Raw genomic sequence first — 17,142 nt, forward strand, 5'->3', positions numbered from 1 at the left:
TCTAGTATTTCTGGAATTGTATGAACTGTTCATTATAGATACATATTTTGTATGGCTCAGCTAGCAAAGCAATAGACTAAGAGTTATAATCCCACTTTAATGACTTCCGAAAAGTATTTTCCTAAACAATTGTTGCTCTGTTATTTAGTTTCTTAATGCTTTGATTCAAAAATATTAATTTTCCAAGTTGTACTTATGAAATGAAGGCAGGTCTATTTATATTAAGTTGCAAATTAAGTAAAGTTTTCAGGTTGAGGCTAGGTAGTGAGAACTATGTTGTTGTATAGATGTCTCTGCTTAACTGAGAGGGGGGAATTTGTCCATGAGGAAAAAAATGCACAAACTGACAATAAACAACTATGGAAATTACATGCAGTTTTTTTTTTCTCATTCTGGATTCCCTCCTACCCCCATCTCCCACACTAGGTACACAAGTTTGTTTTGAAAGTTCTGAACACTATCAAGAATTGTAGAGAGTCAGAAAATGTACCGTACTAGGAAGCTAATGAGTTAGCCTGCTACCATTTTTTTGAATTCTGATAGAAAACAAGAGACTCCTGTGTCAAAGACAAAGGGCTTGTTACTCCCAGCACAGCAAACACTATGAGTTTCATGTATACAGCAGTTCTCCTGACCCTTGGAGACCCATGACAGGGAGATGCAGAAGGGCTCAAGTGAATGCTGTGTATGTGCAGATTTCCATCATAGCTGAGGAACTCCCAAGTTTAAGAACCCCCAGTATCTCATAATGAACTGCAAGCAGATCTATTTGACCTTTGCCTTGTAGGAGACATTATGATACTAGCAGATTTATTTACTCTGTCTTGGAGGAAAACGCACTATTTCTATCTGCCAAGGGTATTTGCTATACGACGTCCTTAAAATAGTCCAGAACTAAAAATAGTCTAGTTAGTGGTAGTGTCCTTGCTCACAAAAATGTGCAGAGGTAGGAGATATCCATGGGGAATTGTCTCCAAATAATTGTGTCTTTTGTGTAGATTGCTACATTCTAGTTAATCTGATAGGGGACCACATTGATTTAGTTTGTCTCAAATAGCATTTAATTTAATTAAGGCTCCTCCCAGCAAGATTCCAAGAAGGATGGGGCTAACATGTGCTATTTACCTCAGTCATGCCAGGCCTCTATAAACAATTAGAACGTCCTGTAGAAAGCCAGATGGCTTCTCCTTTAAGTTTCCATATTGTCCTTTACACCTGACTTGAGGTTTAAGCCAGGTTCATAAAAATGTATTCAAGATTGCCCAACCCCTTCATCGTCTTGCAAGGAAGAAATAAAAGGCAATTGTCTCATTCATATCAACCCTGGTCAGTGGGTTATGACTGAGTTGGATGCCTTCTAGAGCAGAGGCGGTATTTCCTTAAACATGAAGGTCTCTTACTACCCCTACTAAGGCACAAGCTACCACGTTTTTGGGAGAAAGACGTGTTATTGCCTAGCTTCCACCTGAAAATGTAATTCTGAATTTGTCCTTGGAAAGAAAATGTCATTTCTAATTGATGGTGGCCAAAGAGAACCTACATCAGTCAGAGGGCACAAGTTGAGAGTGCTTCCAATGTAGTCTACCTGACTGGCTTATTGCCTTGAGAGTTCAAAATTCAGTTTAAATAATTGAATCTTTTCTTTCTTTTTTCGTTTCTTTTCAGAAGGACTACCAGTTTTTCCACACTACCAGCTGGTTGGCATTCCTCTGTTCAACTAAATGATTAAGAATTAGGACGAGGAGCCATCCAGATGTATTTCGGGTGTAACGGCCATCCAGTGCTCTCTCAGGTAGATGTCTTAAAAAAGCTAAAGAGAAATAAATGGTCAGACTCATCTGGAAGGGGATGGATGGGTGACCTAGGATTCAATTGGTATTAACTAAATAAAGTTTTGAAAAGCCATGCTGAGACATTTTCTTTCATGTGAAACATAACCACAGAAAGTTCTGAAAGAAAATTATGATTAAGTTTTCTCCTTTCCTTATTCTTTTTTGTATCTAAGATGTTCTCTCCTCAGGTGCCAGGTTTGTTGCTCTCCATCTTCATAAAATCACTTTCCATTCCAATAGCTAGAACCTCACCCTTTCTCCAGTCATCTACTCACATCCAACCCTTTCATATAAAGGATCATTTGTAAGAGCAGCAAGGGCATTTCTATAAAACTTCCAGATCCCTTCCATGTCCTGAGTTTTGTCCTGTATGGGCTACTGTGGGAGGACTCCACAAGCAATGGACAACCAAATGGTCATTATCTTTATGGTGTAAGACCAGGTGGCTGGACCTGAATCAGGTTGGAATCTTCTTCTTTTGTTTTTTTTTTTTTGTTGTTGTTGTTGTTTGTTTGTTTGTTTGTTTGTTTTTGGTTTGAATCTTCTATGCCCCATTTTGGCTTCACAGTCAAGGAGGTGTGACCATCAAGCCAGCTAAGGATTGTCCTTGGGAGAAAGAAAGTAGCATTTCGTCCAGGAATGGCTAGAGCAGAATCTCACATTTTCAAAAGATGTCTGTGTGCTTCCTCCACACCTTGCTCATCATCGTCACCCAGGAAGTGGCTGATGGAGGATTAGTTCTCTCTGAGATGACCAGACTCAGTGACCAAACTACCTTACCAAGCTGTGGACAAGGAAAGGGTAAGAAAGCTAAACATCGGAAATTTTCATTGTTTTTGAGAAGATAATTCCAAAACTAAGTGATACCAGGCGCTGCGGGATGTCAGGGAACGTGGAAAGTCCATCCACGTAGACCAGTGAATATTTTGATTCTCAACCAATTTTTCAATGGTTTTTTAAACAAAAAGCAAACCATTGTCTGAATGAAGAGGGTCTGAATTAGAGGTGGAATCTTTACCCTTGCTCCCTGAGAGGTCATCTTCAAGCCCTCGGAATATTCTACCCCTAAAAATATCTTTGTTTGCCTGAGGGTTTTGAGTCATATTTATGATTTGCGGTGAGGTCTCAGGGCCGCGAAGGTCGCAGTCAGTCACCTGAGGGGCCGGAGACTGTGGTTGGCCATTTGGGGGGCCAATCCGATTTTTTGGCTGATTGTAGTACGCATCCTGTCCCTAGAATACTCCAGAACTGAGTCTAACCAACTGCTTTCAGTGAGTTCTTCTAGTGAGCTGGTGAGCCAAACAGTAGTCTCGAAGGCTGCTGAGCCTACAGCTGTGGTCAGAGGTGAGAGTGCTCATATGAACTGTGCCTCTTAACTTTGCAGGTGGTGGTGGAGGAGAAGGGAGGCTGCGGCCATCACGGGACTCAGATGAGGTCAAAGGCCAGAGGGTTGATGCCCGAGTGGACTGAAACAGCCAGCCTGTAACCTAAAAATATGCTGGCAACGATGAGGCGCCACCAAGAACCCTGAGGTGAAGGTGGCACGAGGTCCACGTAGAATGCTGTGCATCGGCCTTGAATTCGGCCCACCGAGCAGAGTGAATATTTCCATTTTTAAACATTGAGATATGATTGACAAACAGAACACTGCATTCGTTTCAAGTGTTAACACCGTGATTTGACATTTGCATACATTGCAAAATGATCACCATAATAGGTTTACTTAACATCTGTCATTGCATGTAGTCATTCAATTTTTTTTCCCTCAAGATGAGACCTTCGAAGATCTACTCCACTAGCAACTTTCAAATATGTGATATAGTATCACTGACCATAGTCACCAGGCTGCATCTCGTATCCCCACGACTTATTCATCTTATAACTGGAAGTCTGTACCTTGTAACTCCCTTCACCCGCATCGCCCACCCCTGTCCCTTCATCATTGGCAACTATCAATCTCTTGTCTGTATTTATGAGTTCAGTTTTTTTTCTAGCTGTATTTTTTTTAAAGGATTACACATATAAGTGAGATCACATAGTATTTTTCAGCTTTGATTCTACATAGCTGGTGCTGAGGCTGGAAAGCTTGAGTAGCCCAGTGGTTTTTGTTTCAAAAACCATAGAAAAATTGGTTGAGAATCAAAATTTTCACTGGATCTCGCTTAGGTGCACCAAGCTTTTATGGGAATCTCTGTGTGTTGAAGGCCTGACAAGCCAGTAGCTTCGACTCATAGGGGGATAAAGTGTAGGGGGATAAAGTTTCCAGAGGGAGAGTTGACTTGACACTTTTCCATGTAAAGTTGACTTACCAGTGGAGCCAGGCCTAGTGTGTTTTTGAGCATTCCAGGTCCCCTCCCACCTTCGGAGCTATTGAGTGCAAGCTGCTGACCCACTTCTAAATGGGAATATCAGACTGCGGCGTCGTTAGGCCTCCCTGGGTTGGGTATTTGTTTTTGGCAAGAGCTCATCGGTGAGGGGATAGCTGCTTCCAAAAGGACTGTACCTAGTAGCCATATCCAGGAGGCAACAGGTGCAGAAGCACAAGGGTGTCTTCAGGGCAGAGGCGGCTTTCTACTGCACAGTGTCTCATATACAAGATCAGATATTTGTATCTCAAAGGGATCATTAAAGCTATGGGGTTGCAAAGATCTAGAGTGTTCTACAGCTGGCTGGATACGTTCCAGGACAACTTGCTGGTTTGAGCCCCACTCAGAGAATGCTGACCTGTGTGCATTTGTGGATATGAAGAATGGAGCAAAACGCCTGAGTGAGACCGCACTGTCTCCGATGCCTAACATGTCACAACATGATAATTCTCCTTTTTTGTCATGGAAGATCCAAAGAAATAGTAGGTTTTCCTTGATTTCTGGACGCACTGAGCATTGTTAGTCCACCTAAGTAGTCCTAATAAATTACGTGGTGTGACGGCCCCTCTGTATTTTTGTCAGGGTTTATTAGCCACACCTGCCGAGGAGGTGTGATGATTGGAAACGTAACTGCTGACTTGCCAACCAACAGAACGTATTCTGTCTAGTGACAGCTTTGGACATTAGAGGGCAGAGGCCTGCACGCTGATTTCTACCTGCCCATCGGTAGAAAGTTCCAGGAGTGTTTGTCCCACTAACAGTTCTTTCACTGTGTCTCTTCACTGATTGAGAGCCACCCATATGGCACTTATGGGACATGAAGTTTAAATATATAACACATCAGTCCTACTGTACGTTCGGGTGTAAGGACATCAGCAGCACATTGAACTGACCCCAAAGAATCCCCCCAAACCATCATGTTAGACTCCACCCCCTCCCACTACCCCATGCACCCCCCTGTGAACTGTCCAAACAGCAACAGTGGAATTCGGACATCTTCTTGCCCTGGAAGCCCTGGGGAGGATGGTGAGTTGGGTGCCTATGTTTAGCAGTCATGGAAGTCCGAGTGTCTCCTGTCCCTGAAGCATCCCAGCACATACATGAATAGGTGCCGATGGTTTTCAGTGCCTCTTGAGGACAGGGAAACCTCAGCCTGCTGCTAATTTTCTTTCTCCATTAACCAGCTGAGGTTAGGGTAGTGAGGGGAGTGAAGAACGGAGGACACAGAGGGAGAGACTGTGCCACATTAGTAAGCACAGCACGTCCACTTTTGGTTTCAGGTGGTGCAGGAACTGAGAAAAGACCTCTAGTGTTTTTACCTGCTCACATGTCTGAGTTCATCACTGACACCATCAGTTTCAGCTCGAGGGACTCCTGGACCCACAGCTACAGACACGTTGCCTCTCAACTGGGGTAGCGACGCTTGCTGCTGGGTTGTGGTGATCGTATCCCTTCCCCCTCCTGCCTGGAGAACAGTGACCAGGCATCACATCACTGCCGGGGCAACTTACATTCCAGTCTACTTTTCCTCAACCGCTCAGCCTATTAGTATTCATGAACAGGTAGGAGAGTAGGGGACACTAGTTTCCTCCCTGCAACGCCCCCTCTCCCTGCCTTTGCTTACTCCAGGCAAGAGCATTCTTTCTCAAATCCTAAGGAGTCCTTCTATATCCTGAACACGGGCCTATGAGGCCCTTATTCTTTTTCTTCCAGAAAGCCATGGCTCTGTTAACACCTGATCTCCATTGATGGAAGCTACTTGCCAACTAATAAGTGAGCTTATCGGGTATTCATGGAAGATACGGGAGGACATGAGACTCCAGGTCAGAAACAAAGGACTCGTATCACTAACAGCACATCAGGAAATATGAGCCTCACGTTTGCAAGGCTGTACTTTGCCCCATAGCCCACCAAGTCCCATGGGGGTGATTTTTGTCACAGCTGAGAAACACTGAGCTTAGGGACCCTGAATCTTTTGTAATGAGCTACAAGAAATTCAGAACAATCTTTGCCCTAGAAGAAGGCGTTACCTTCTAAGGACAAGCCGCGAGTGTAACACTAAGGAGGTTGGACTGCATCCCTAGAGTAAGAAAACCTTGAAGGTTTATAGATGGAGTTATGGCACCACCACTCTGCATAGGCTGAGCAATATTTATTGACTATTGTAAAATAAATATAAGAAAGTATTGGATTTAATGACAGTTGAAAGGCGAATGTGATCATACTTGTAAAATGTACTAAGGGGCACAGTCGAGGCAAAAGAAAACAGTGGAAGACAGTCTTTCCAAACTAGAGGGAAACATATAGGTGTGAGAGGAGCAGAAAAAAACGACAACACCTGTTTTAAAACTTGTTTACTGGAAAAGTAGCCGACCAATGTCGTGTTGATGATTATATCACTTTGATAATGATAAGAATTTATTTATGAAACTTTTAAGAATAAACTTGTTAAATATTGTAAGGTAAAGAATGTGCTTGGCTTTCTACTCTCCCATTTTATTTTATGCATTTGTGAAGTGGCATAGATTGCCCAAAACTTTCCTCATTACCAATGTTATGCATGTTTGAGGTAATCTCCTGCAGAAACAGAATTAACATTTGGACATTTTTTTCCTGTGTTTAAGAATCATGACTTCAGTTTTTTTATGACTTTATTTTTTTTATTTGAATCTAATGAAAGTAGAATGACACTATTTGTTATAAGTTCTAAGGTTTAAACAATTTACACCAAATACTCAAAGAATCACCAGGAACTATAGCTTTATTAAATTTGAAATCAAATTTCTAATCTATCAAATATTCACAAAAACTATACCTCTGTTAAATTTTGAAGTCAAATATCTTTATTTCTATACTCAGGGGCTATTAACATTGGTGTTAGAGGGAAAACTTTTTATATGGAGTAATCAGTGGCTTTGTGCAGAGATAAAAAATACAAAGAATCCTTGCAAATAATTAAACATCCTAATTCTGGATAGTCTTTGATTAATACATTGGAAGGCAAAGCACCTCCAGTGTCTTGGAATGTGGCACTGTGATAATACTGCAGCTGATCCTTCATTGTTCTAGCTGAAGATTAATTATCTCCCTTCCTCCTATAATATCCGTTTAGTGCCTTATAAATTGGATCCAGCTATTAGCACCATTCATTTATTTCCTGTGAAGGTACTGGAAGCTTTATCTACTTGAGTGTTAGATTTAGTATTGCTTTTCATTTCCTTCTTAGCTAAATACATGTTCTTCTCAACAGCTTTATTCTAATGTCTTTCCCTCCCTTCACAACTCCCCCACCCAGAGACACAAACACAATACGCACTCATAGACTAATACAAAAGAGCTTTTCCTCTTTTCCACAGTAGCTTTATAACAAATTTATTGTATTTTTCAGGGTTGAGAGAAGCATCACAAAATGAGGGGAAGATCCTGACTTTTAGCCTCTGGACTGTGAGGTTTACAAGTTTTTTGTTTTTGTTTTTTAATTCCTCCCCCCTCTTGGTGGGACAAGATGGCTCTGGTTGGCTGGAGTTGGGTATTTCTCCACCGCAGGTCAGTTAGGCTGGGATAAAACCCACAGCTTGTGAGACTGGGGTTAACTAGTCTCCCCTGAGATCAGGGCTTGTTAAGAAACAAGTGCTCCGGTGTATTTCAAAAACAGTACCTTTTCCCCAACCACTGCTGGCAGCAGGAGGGGATTTTTCTCTGATATTTACTGTGAGAACCTGGTTGTGCTCCTGGAGGTAAGACTCGCAAAAGCATGGTGACCCCCTGTGACTGGGTCCCCCTGGAGTTTTTAACTCTCTGACTTGTCTGCACGGAGCCTCCAGCTATTTGTCAATTAAGGTCCAAGCTTTCCTGCTCCAGCTCTGTTTCCGGAGGCCGCTTCGCACGACTGCAGGAAGCTGGGACTGCCTGTGTGCACTTGCTTGTCTCTCCAGTCTGGAGAGCAGGGGTTTTCTCTGTGTCCTCAGGCCCTTTATGGATCCAGGAAGAGTTATTGATTCTTTACTGCACTTAACTTTTTATTTGTTGTTGACACAGAGTGATTTCTTAGCAACACATGGTAGTACAAAGAGAGACATGCGCTGGGCTTCAGAGGCTGCCCATCTTCTAAATTTAGGCAGGTATGGGACATCCAGCTAGTCTAGGTATAGTACTTCGTGGAGTGCAATTTTCTCATCCTATTTCTGTGTTGAGAGGTAGGGGAATTAGGGTGGTAGGACAGGGCAATAGGCAATCGGCTCGGCCAAGGGATTCACACTTCTAAGACATCTTATCAGACTGCTGCGTACCCTTAAAGAGATGGGGAAGGTGAAGGTGGATGTAGCTCTTAGCCTGGCAAGACTAAGCCAGGGGCCCAAGCCCATGGCCAAGAAATTGAAGTCGTCTTCAGGGTAATTCTGGACTTGGACCCTTCAAAGTACAGACAAGATACAAAGGAAAGTGCTGGCTTATTTAGTAGTGTCATTGGTGGTGTTGGCTAAAATGAATATTTGTTCAATCTTTGCAAGATAGAACTCTTTTCTGAGCTTAAAATATTATAGAAGAAAATGTAATATGCAAGCTCACCCACCAAAAAAATGGCATTGACTACAGAAAGTCAAAATCCATTGTAGGCTTCTGTTGCTACTGCCTAGGTTCCTTTGACATGGTTAAGCTAAGACATAATCAACTATGTCCAAGTACAACTAGTCCAAGTACGTGGGCCTGGATGTCAGACTAAGTGGGTTCAGATAATAGCTCTAAGATCACTAGCTATGTGATTTAGGGTAAATCAGGTAAATTCTCTGTGCCTTTATTTTCTCTTTGATAAAATAGGCAAGATAATTTGCGTTATAAGGATTTACACAAGCTAAAAAATCAAAGTACTCAGACGAGCACTCACTCGGCCCATTATAAACATTTAATAGATGTTAGCTGTTGCTGTTGTTATCTAACGTTAATACTGATACTGTGAGATTTTCTAATCATTAATTCCAAGCAGACAGCCTTAGTTCACCATTATTGAGAACACCATCAAGCCCAACAAAATGGAAAATATGAGCTGGTGATGGTTATTTTCTGTGTTGCAGGCTATAAAACTTCTTTTTGAAAAACATTTAAAAGAATCAGTGTGGACATCCATAAATATTTGCTCATCTCCTTACTGTCCTAAAGAGCCCGAGTGTCAGGTCCCTTTCCTTATGACAATTGTGGACTGATTGTCCCGAAAATTACTGCTTCTCAGATAATTTGGTAGTTCCTCATTGAAACAGTTGAGTTGATTTTCCTTCTCCCTCTGGTTCTTGCTACTCATTTGTAGAGAAATTCATACTTTAAAGTTTATTTCCCACTTTGGTTATGGATTTCTGTTCTCTCTTTGAGTACTTTCTCTTATTTGGCAGCAAGATATATTGAGGTCCAACAGGGCAGGGGTATTGTCTAGTTTTATAGTTTATCCTTTTGTGAGGCTGTTACTCAATTTAGAAAATAAATTGCATTTTGTGTGAAATGCTACAGGGCAAGTTTGACCAGATGACCCAGATAGACTTCTATTGTTTAATGATGTGCTTTTGGTTACTGTCCTTTTGGAATGGAAATATGTTCTATGTTTCTAGTCTGCAATGGACCATCTTACCATTTTCAAATACAAACCATAGAAATAGGGAGATACAAGAAAACACATAATCAGAACCTACAATATTTTCTTATGCTGCTAAAGTTTCTTTTAAATTTTAGACAGTAAACTGAAGATTGATTTGGTTATGCTGACATATGTTATTACTGTATTTACTTTTTCAAATAATATACTAAATGGAAAAAGAGACTTTCCCCTTTAAGAATTTAGAAGTTAAATAATTTAGGAACCCGTTATACAAATTTAGGAGGGTTTTTGTTTTTTTGTTTTTTTTTTTTAGGAGGGTTTTTATATTAAACAAATCTTTTCATTGCTGGTCTCAAGAGAAAACATGGTTGGGGCTTGTGGAGGGGAGAGACCTTCAAGCTTTCAAAGTTTTAACAAAATTTTAGCATTGTTATATGCATAATTCAGGAATAATCCAAAGATGTTAGAGATATTTCTCTTTCTTGAGAAGTCACTGTAATCTTCTGCAATTTTTTGCATCTACACTCTTTCTAGTATGTTATGATTATCCAATGGGATGCTTGGTGTCAAGTGGAAACTTGCCATAGTACTGAGAACAAAACCATGTTCAGATTTTTCGCAGTTTGGTCAATCATTGGATCTGTCTTCCTTTCCATATAATACATGATTTTTATTTGTGTTGTGTGAAAAATAGTTACATTAAAATACTTCCAGGAAAGTCATGAACTTAATGAAAATCTCCAGTTAATGAATTGCTTATCAATTTTTTTTCATTAAATTGCTTATGTCTCCAATTGAGAATGGTATGTTGAAAGAAGATATTTTGGGACACTATTTGCATTTAAATAAGGTTTGAAGTATCTGGAAGGGAAATTGAGTTTTTCAAATAAAAAAATCCATACTAGGGATCCCTGGGTGGCGCAGCGGTTTGGCGCCTGCCTTTGGCCCAGGGCGCGATCCTGGAGACCCGGGATCGAATCCCACGTCGGGCTCCCGGTGCATGGAGCCTGCTTCTCCCTCTGCCTGTGTCTCTGCCTCTCTCTCCCTCTCTCTGTGTGACTATCATAAATAAATTAAAAAAAAAAATTCCATACTACTCTGGAAAGCAGAGAAATTTGCTAGTTTTTAAAATTTAGAAAACAATTGTTATGACTATTTCTTTCTTCCCAAGGAGATAATTTAACATTCTTGTACAATAATGAGGATAAAGAATCCTACCATTTCAGTTAGTTAACCAGATTACATTGAATACATGAGGCAATGTTTTGTTTGAAAATGAGAAGAGTCTGATACCAGAATTTGAAAGATTCTTCATGTATTCTTACTATAACACAACATTTCAAGCTCTAACAAATCAGTTTAACAATAATGTAATTAACTTTCAGTGTGAGAGAATTTGCAGATGGTGCTGAAATTCTAATTTTATTTTACAGAATGGACTTATAGTGATTGCTGAGTAGAAGAACATTTTTTTTTAAATTAGTGCAAAGCAGAGAATTAAACGGGTTGTCTTGATTCTATTTTTCTTTGACTATATAAACATTGACCTTTAAATGATTAGTTTTATGAACTTTTTATTGCCAATTTATAGAGGAAATCTAAAAACTGATTTATTGTCAGTGAAGTGGGGATTAAACACAGGGACATTAATAACTATTATGTATAATATTTTCACCAGGGAAGATGCGTTCAGCCTTCATCAGATAGAAATGCATCTCAATTAGCTAAAACATTGAAGTGGGGAAAGAATCCCAAGACCGAAAGAGCCAAATGTCTGGGAAAGAAGATGATAAACTTTGCTATAAAATTATTACCTTCCTGGTTTTCAGTTGCAGCGAGGAGGGACTATCACATTCCAGTGATCTGAGACACGGACCCAGATTCTCATTTGGTAACACTCAGCGGGAGAATTACGCTCCGTGTGTAAAATTCAGGGTGTAGAAGCATAAGCACAGTTATTAGATGTTTTTCTCCTGGGTAAATTAACTCGCTGGTCATTTAAATAGAAAAAAAAAAAGATTCTTAGAAACTATTCAATAGCAAATAGACTAAAAAGGTATTCCCTTATAACAACGACGTCCACTTCCTTCACGTTTACTAGTTGACCCCACCTTTCCCTTCTTTAGTAGTAGATGTTCCTATACTCACTTCAGTTCTGCAAATGAGACTCCCACCCACTGGCCGAAGCCAGTAATTTAGTTCAATGAGATTGTAACTTTAGATTCAGGAGGACACCTCTCCTTGCTCTTACAGTTCTACGTTCAGACAAGCTCGACTGCAGCCATCTACGCTTTTTGAGAAGCAAGTGTATCAGACTAGTGGATTTCCACTTGGTGAAATCAGGGCCTGCAGCTTAATTTTCAAAGCCATACATTTTTATACTCAAGAACATTGGAAATTTCTTCCTTTGCACTTTTTTTTGATTGTTATAAATTTTATTTGAGCAGTGATACTGTTAATTGGAGGAAGTAATGGATACTGTGTTAGTAATTAGAAAATTTGGTTCTAATTCTAGTTGTGCCACCAGCTGACTTTTTAACATTCTTCAATACACTTAATGTCCCTCGGCCTAATTGTCTTCATTAGTAGAATAAAGAAGTTGGATAGAATGATCACTTTTGGCTTTCACCTCCTGGGTTTGCACCTGCTGTGCCTTGCTCCAAAACCGAGGTTACCTGCATCGAGAGATTTTGAAGTTTCTGGACAGAACTTTTATATTTATTATGTATTTCTTACTTATTATACTGTATTCATTTCCTGATTGTTGTGTACTTTGTGATGTACACAAAGCTCATATTTCTTATAGCTAAATCGCAAAAGCAGAAATCTGATGATCTAAATTCACTCCACAACTATCTTAAATCCACTGAACAAGTGTCTTAAGATGCATTGTTAAACAAAATAGGCGAAGATCACAGCTTACATTTCACTGAAAAGAAAGGTAGACAAGAAACAAACAAAAAACCCCAAACCCCCCAAAAACAACCCACCCGGTGATGCATAAGAAACAAACAAATATACACACGTAACATTATATTAGAAATTGTTTCATGTTATAGGAGAGGAAAAAGCGCAGCCGGGGGGGCCGTGGCGGGTGCTGTGTGGGGGATGCTGTGTGAATCGGGGCGTCGGGGCCCAGCCCGGAGAGGCAAGGACCGAAAGAAGCCTGGAGGGGGGGCCGCGGAGAGGGAGTGGGGGGTCCCACAGGGAGGGAATGGGGGGGCCCGTGGGGAGAGAGTGGGGGGCCGCGGGGAGGGAAGGGGGGCCTCGCGGGGAGGGAGTGGGGGGTCCCACGGGGAGGGAATGGGGGGCCGCGGGGAGGGAGGGGGGCCCGCGGGGAGGGAGTGGGGGGTCCCACGGGGAGGGAATGGGGGACCGTGGGGAGGGGGGGCCGTGGGGAGGGAGTGGGGGGGTCCCACGGGGAGGGAGGGGGTCCGCGGGGGGGCGGGCCCTGCGCAGGGACAGCCGCGTGGGGACCCCGCGGGGGGCGGGGGGCGGGGGGCGGGTGGCGGAGGGGATGGTCCCCGGTGGCCCAGGGCCCAGGCCTTCCTTTCTGCCGACGCGGGCCGGCGATCCCACCCGGCTCCTTCCGGCGACCCCCGGGCGCCCCTCCCGCGGGCCTGGGCCCCAGGACCCAGGCAGCTGCGGCCCGAGCGCCGTGGGGGGACCGTGGGGCGGGGCCGTCGGGCGCACCCGCGTGTGCCTCACCCTGGAGGGCGACCCGGGTCCCTAGGGCGCTCCATGTCCCCCGCGGCCCCTGCCCCCCCTTCCCCCGCCGCGCACAATCGATGGAGAGAACCGTCACCCTTGACCTCACCTGCGCTCGGAAGACCTGGTGGCGCCGGCACGAGGTGAGTCCTCCCTGTCCCCACTTGGCTCGGGGCCGCCCCCGCCGCCCAGGTCCGTGTCCAGGTCCTGCGCCCCCGCCCCTGGCACCCCCGGCCCTCGCGCCCCGGCCGTGGCACCCCCGGCCCTGGCACCCCCGCCCCTGGCACCCCGGCCCTGGCACCCCCGGCCTTGGCATCCCCGGCCCTCGCGCCCCGGCCCTGGCACCCCGGCCCCTGGCACCCCCGGCCCTGGCACACCGGCCCTGGCACCCCGGCCCCTGGCACCCCGGCCCTGGCACCCCGGCCCCTGGCACCCCGGCCCCTGGCACCCCTGGCCCTGGCACCCCGGCCCTGGCACCCCGGCCCCTGGCACCCCCGGCCCTGGCACCCCGGCCCTGGCACCCCGGCCCCTGGCACCCCTGGCCCTGGCACCCCGGCCCCTGGCACCCCGGCCTTGGCACCCCGGCCCCTGGCACCCCGGCCCTGGCACCCCGGCCCTGGCACCCCTGGCCCTGGCACCCCGGCCCCTGGCACCCCGGCCCTGGCACCCTGGCCCCTGGCACCCCGGCCCCTGGCACCCCGGCCCTGGCACCCCGGCCCCTGGCACCCCGGCCCTGGCACCCCGGCCCTGGCACCCCTGGCCCTGGCACCCCGGCCCCTGGCACCCCGGCCCTGGCACCCCGGCCCCTGGCACCCCGGCCCTGGCACCCGGCCCGCGGCCTCCCCCGACAGCCTCCCTCCCGCCGCCGCGGGCTCAGCCCCCTGGGGATAGAGCGCAGGTGACAGGGCCCCTAAGGTCGGGCCCCTCACTCCTCCGACGCTGTAAGAAGCAGCCCTCCCAGGACGCGGAGTCCCCCTCCTCAAGACACCTGCGGGCGCCTGGGCCGAGGCCTCCCGCCTCCAGAGCTGCGCTCCCCGTGCAAGCCGGCCGGGTGGGCGGCTTTTGCTGAAACAAAACCCTCTGCGTTTCCAAGATTATCTTACTTCTTGCTTTGAGAATAATTAAGGAAAAATTTTAGCTTAGAGAGAATTTTTTCCATCTCTTTCCTGAATTTTTGTTTCCGTAAGTGACACAGTGATCTCTTGCGTATCTTTGTGGCTCTGCGCTGCTCCGTCTCTTCTCTCTTGTTTCTGAGAGCCAGCCGTCGGGGTGTCATCTCCGAGGACGCACAACAGCCTCATGGACTATGATTCTTAGGAAACTAGTGACTATCAGAGTATCTGAGCCCTAGTCCCGGCTGGGTCGTGTAGCGCAACATGGAACAAGTATCAATTAATCTGTTTTCTTGATAGAGTTTTTAAATTGCTAATGACTTTTCAAAGGATATTTCTTCTACAAAAGCAACTCTTTATTATTGTAACTAATCCTCATAAGAAACATTTGAAGAGAATATTAACGTCATCTGCCTCTAAGCTAGATATTAAAGAAAACCCTGACTATAAGGTAATTGATGCATTTTTTAAAAGAACAAAAGCTATCTGCCCAATATGAAACATTAAGCTATTAAGGCTGTACATGAAATAGTTTAGTGTCTAGCACAGGTTGACTTACACTGGATCTTATTTCAGAGGCTCATCAAATAGCGATTTAATTTTTTCAGCAGAAAGAAGCCCAGAAGTTGACAGTCTAGGTACAGTGCTTGCACCCCGCCCTCAGGGATCCAAACCCCTATTTTTCGGCTCCGCCACATTCTTATCAATGTTGTTATTCTGTATTTCAGAAGTTGATTTCTCCTCCGCCACTGCCTTCCAGCCCTCACATATAGTTTCTGCATCTTTGGCAGGAAAAAGGCAAGGGAAGATGACAAAATGACATGCCAACTTAGTCTCGCATTTTCATTTTCATTTTTATTTTATTTTCTTATTTTTCTCACTAAACTTTTGTTTTAATGGGTCTCAAAATTCTGTGGTAGATTTTTGGTCAAGTTGTTGCCATTAAAAAGTTCTTATTTTAAAAACTAATAACTTAAAACTGCCACACGCACATACAAAAAACAAATGGCCCACAAAACCTCCTCCTTTCCTTCTGAAGGTTTTCCGGTGCATCGTTATCAGGAACAGTCTTTTACTATCAGACTGAAATGGCCAATTGACACAAGCCGTTCCGGGACCTGCTGCCTCCGCGGATTAAGCCTGCGGTGCCCCGGCTCGCGGATAACATGCGCTCGGCCTCCGAGCTCCCGGGCAGCCCCGCGGACCTTGCGGCTCCAGCTGCCTCTTGTCCACTGCTTTGATGACACCCACAGCCACCGTCTGTCTCATGTCACGAGCAGCAAAACGGCCCGGAGGAGGATGGTCAGAGAGGCTCTCAACACACGGAGGCTTGCCAGGGACCGTTTCAACAATGGCAGCATCCCCAGATTGCAAGAACTTGGGACCATCTTCCAGCTTCCAGATAGAATGACGATCTATCTTCTCTTCAGCTCAGCAAACTTGCGAGCACTGTGAGCCGTGTGACAGCCCAGCCCAGGTGCATACCCAGCCCTGACTTGGCCTGGACGGGCCAGGATGATCACCTGAGCCGCGAAGCCAGCTGCTTCCATGGGTGGCTCATTTTTGCCGTCACCAGCCACGTTGCCACCACGAACGTCTTTGACAGATACGTTCTAGACATTGAAGCCCCCATTGAGTCTCCAAAAGAGCCTCACTCAAAGCTTCATGGTGGATTCCGACAGGCTTTACTTCAGTTGTAGCACTGACCAGAGCAAAGGCGACCACCATGCCAGGCTTACGAACACCAGTCTCTCCTCGGCCCACTGGGACAGTAGCAATACCACCAACTGTGTAGACGTCCAGGAGGGGCCGACGCAAGGGCTCATCAGTTGGAGGAGCTGGCGGCAGGGTGCAACCCAGAGCTCCAAGCAGTGTGCTTCCACGGGCACTCCCATCGTCACTGGGGACTTTCCATCCCTTGAACCAAGGCGTGTTAGCACTTGGCTCCAGCGTGTTGTCACCATTCCAACCAGAAATTGCCACACATGCTACTGTGTCGTGGTTGTAGCCAGTTTTCTTAATGTAGGTGCTGACTTCCTTAACGATTTCCTCATATCTCTTCTGGCTGTAGGGTGGCTCAGTGGAATCCATTTGGTTAACACCAACATTTAGTTGTTTTACACCCGGTGTGCAAGCCAGAAGGCCATGCTCACTGGTGTGCCCATCCTTGGAGATACCTGCTTCAAATTCACCAACACCAGCAGCAACAATCAGGACGGCACAGTCAGCCTGAGATGTGCCTGTACCCGTGTTTCTGATAAAGTCTCTGTGTCCTGGGGCATCAGTGATGGTCACATAATACTTGCTGCTCTGGAATTTCCACAGGGAGATATCAGTGGTGATACCACGTTCACGTTCAGCTTTCAGTTTATCCAAGACCCAGGCATACTGGAAGGAGCCCCTTCCCATCTCAGCAGCCTCCTCAAATTTTTTGATAGTTCTTTTTTCGATCCCACCATGTTGGTAGATCAGATGGCCAGTAGTGGAGACTTGCCCGAATCTGCGTGTCCAATGACGATGATGGGAGTCTTTTCCTTTCCCAT

The 17,142-nt window shown here is 45.2% G+C and overlaps 1 long non-coding RNA gene and 1 pseudogene across 1 annotated transcript; one reads left to right on the forward strand and one right to left on the reverse strand.

Moving 5' to 3' along the window:
• The first annotated feature begins 1,663 nt into the window (after positions 1-1,663).
• On the forward strand, positions 1,664-6,562 carry LOC140624879 (uncharacterized). The gene is made up of 3 exons (XR_012024319.1): positions 1,664-1,792; positions 2,401-2,633; positions 3,217-6,562. It is a non-coding gene; the product is annotated as an uncharacterized lncRNA (long non-coding RNA).
• Positions 6,563-15,259: 8,697 nt separating this feature from the next.
• On the reverse strand, positions 15,260-17,142 carry LOC140624750 (elongation factor 1-alpha 1 pseudogene; annotated as a pseudogene).

Source organism: Canis lupus, chromosome 35 (genome assembly GCF_048164855.1).
Source record: "Canis lupus baileyi chromosome 35, mCanLup2.hap1, whole genome shotgun sequence".
In the NCBI taxonomy this organism is placed as follows: domain Eukaryota; kingdom Metazoa; phylum Chordata; class Mammalia; order Carnivora; family Canidae; genus Canis; species Canis lupus.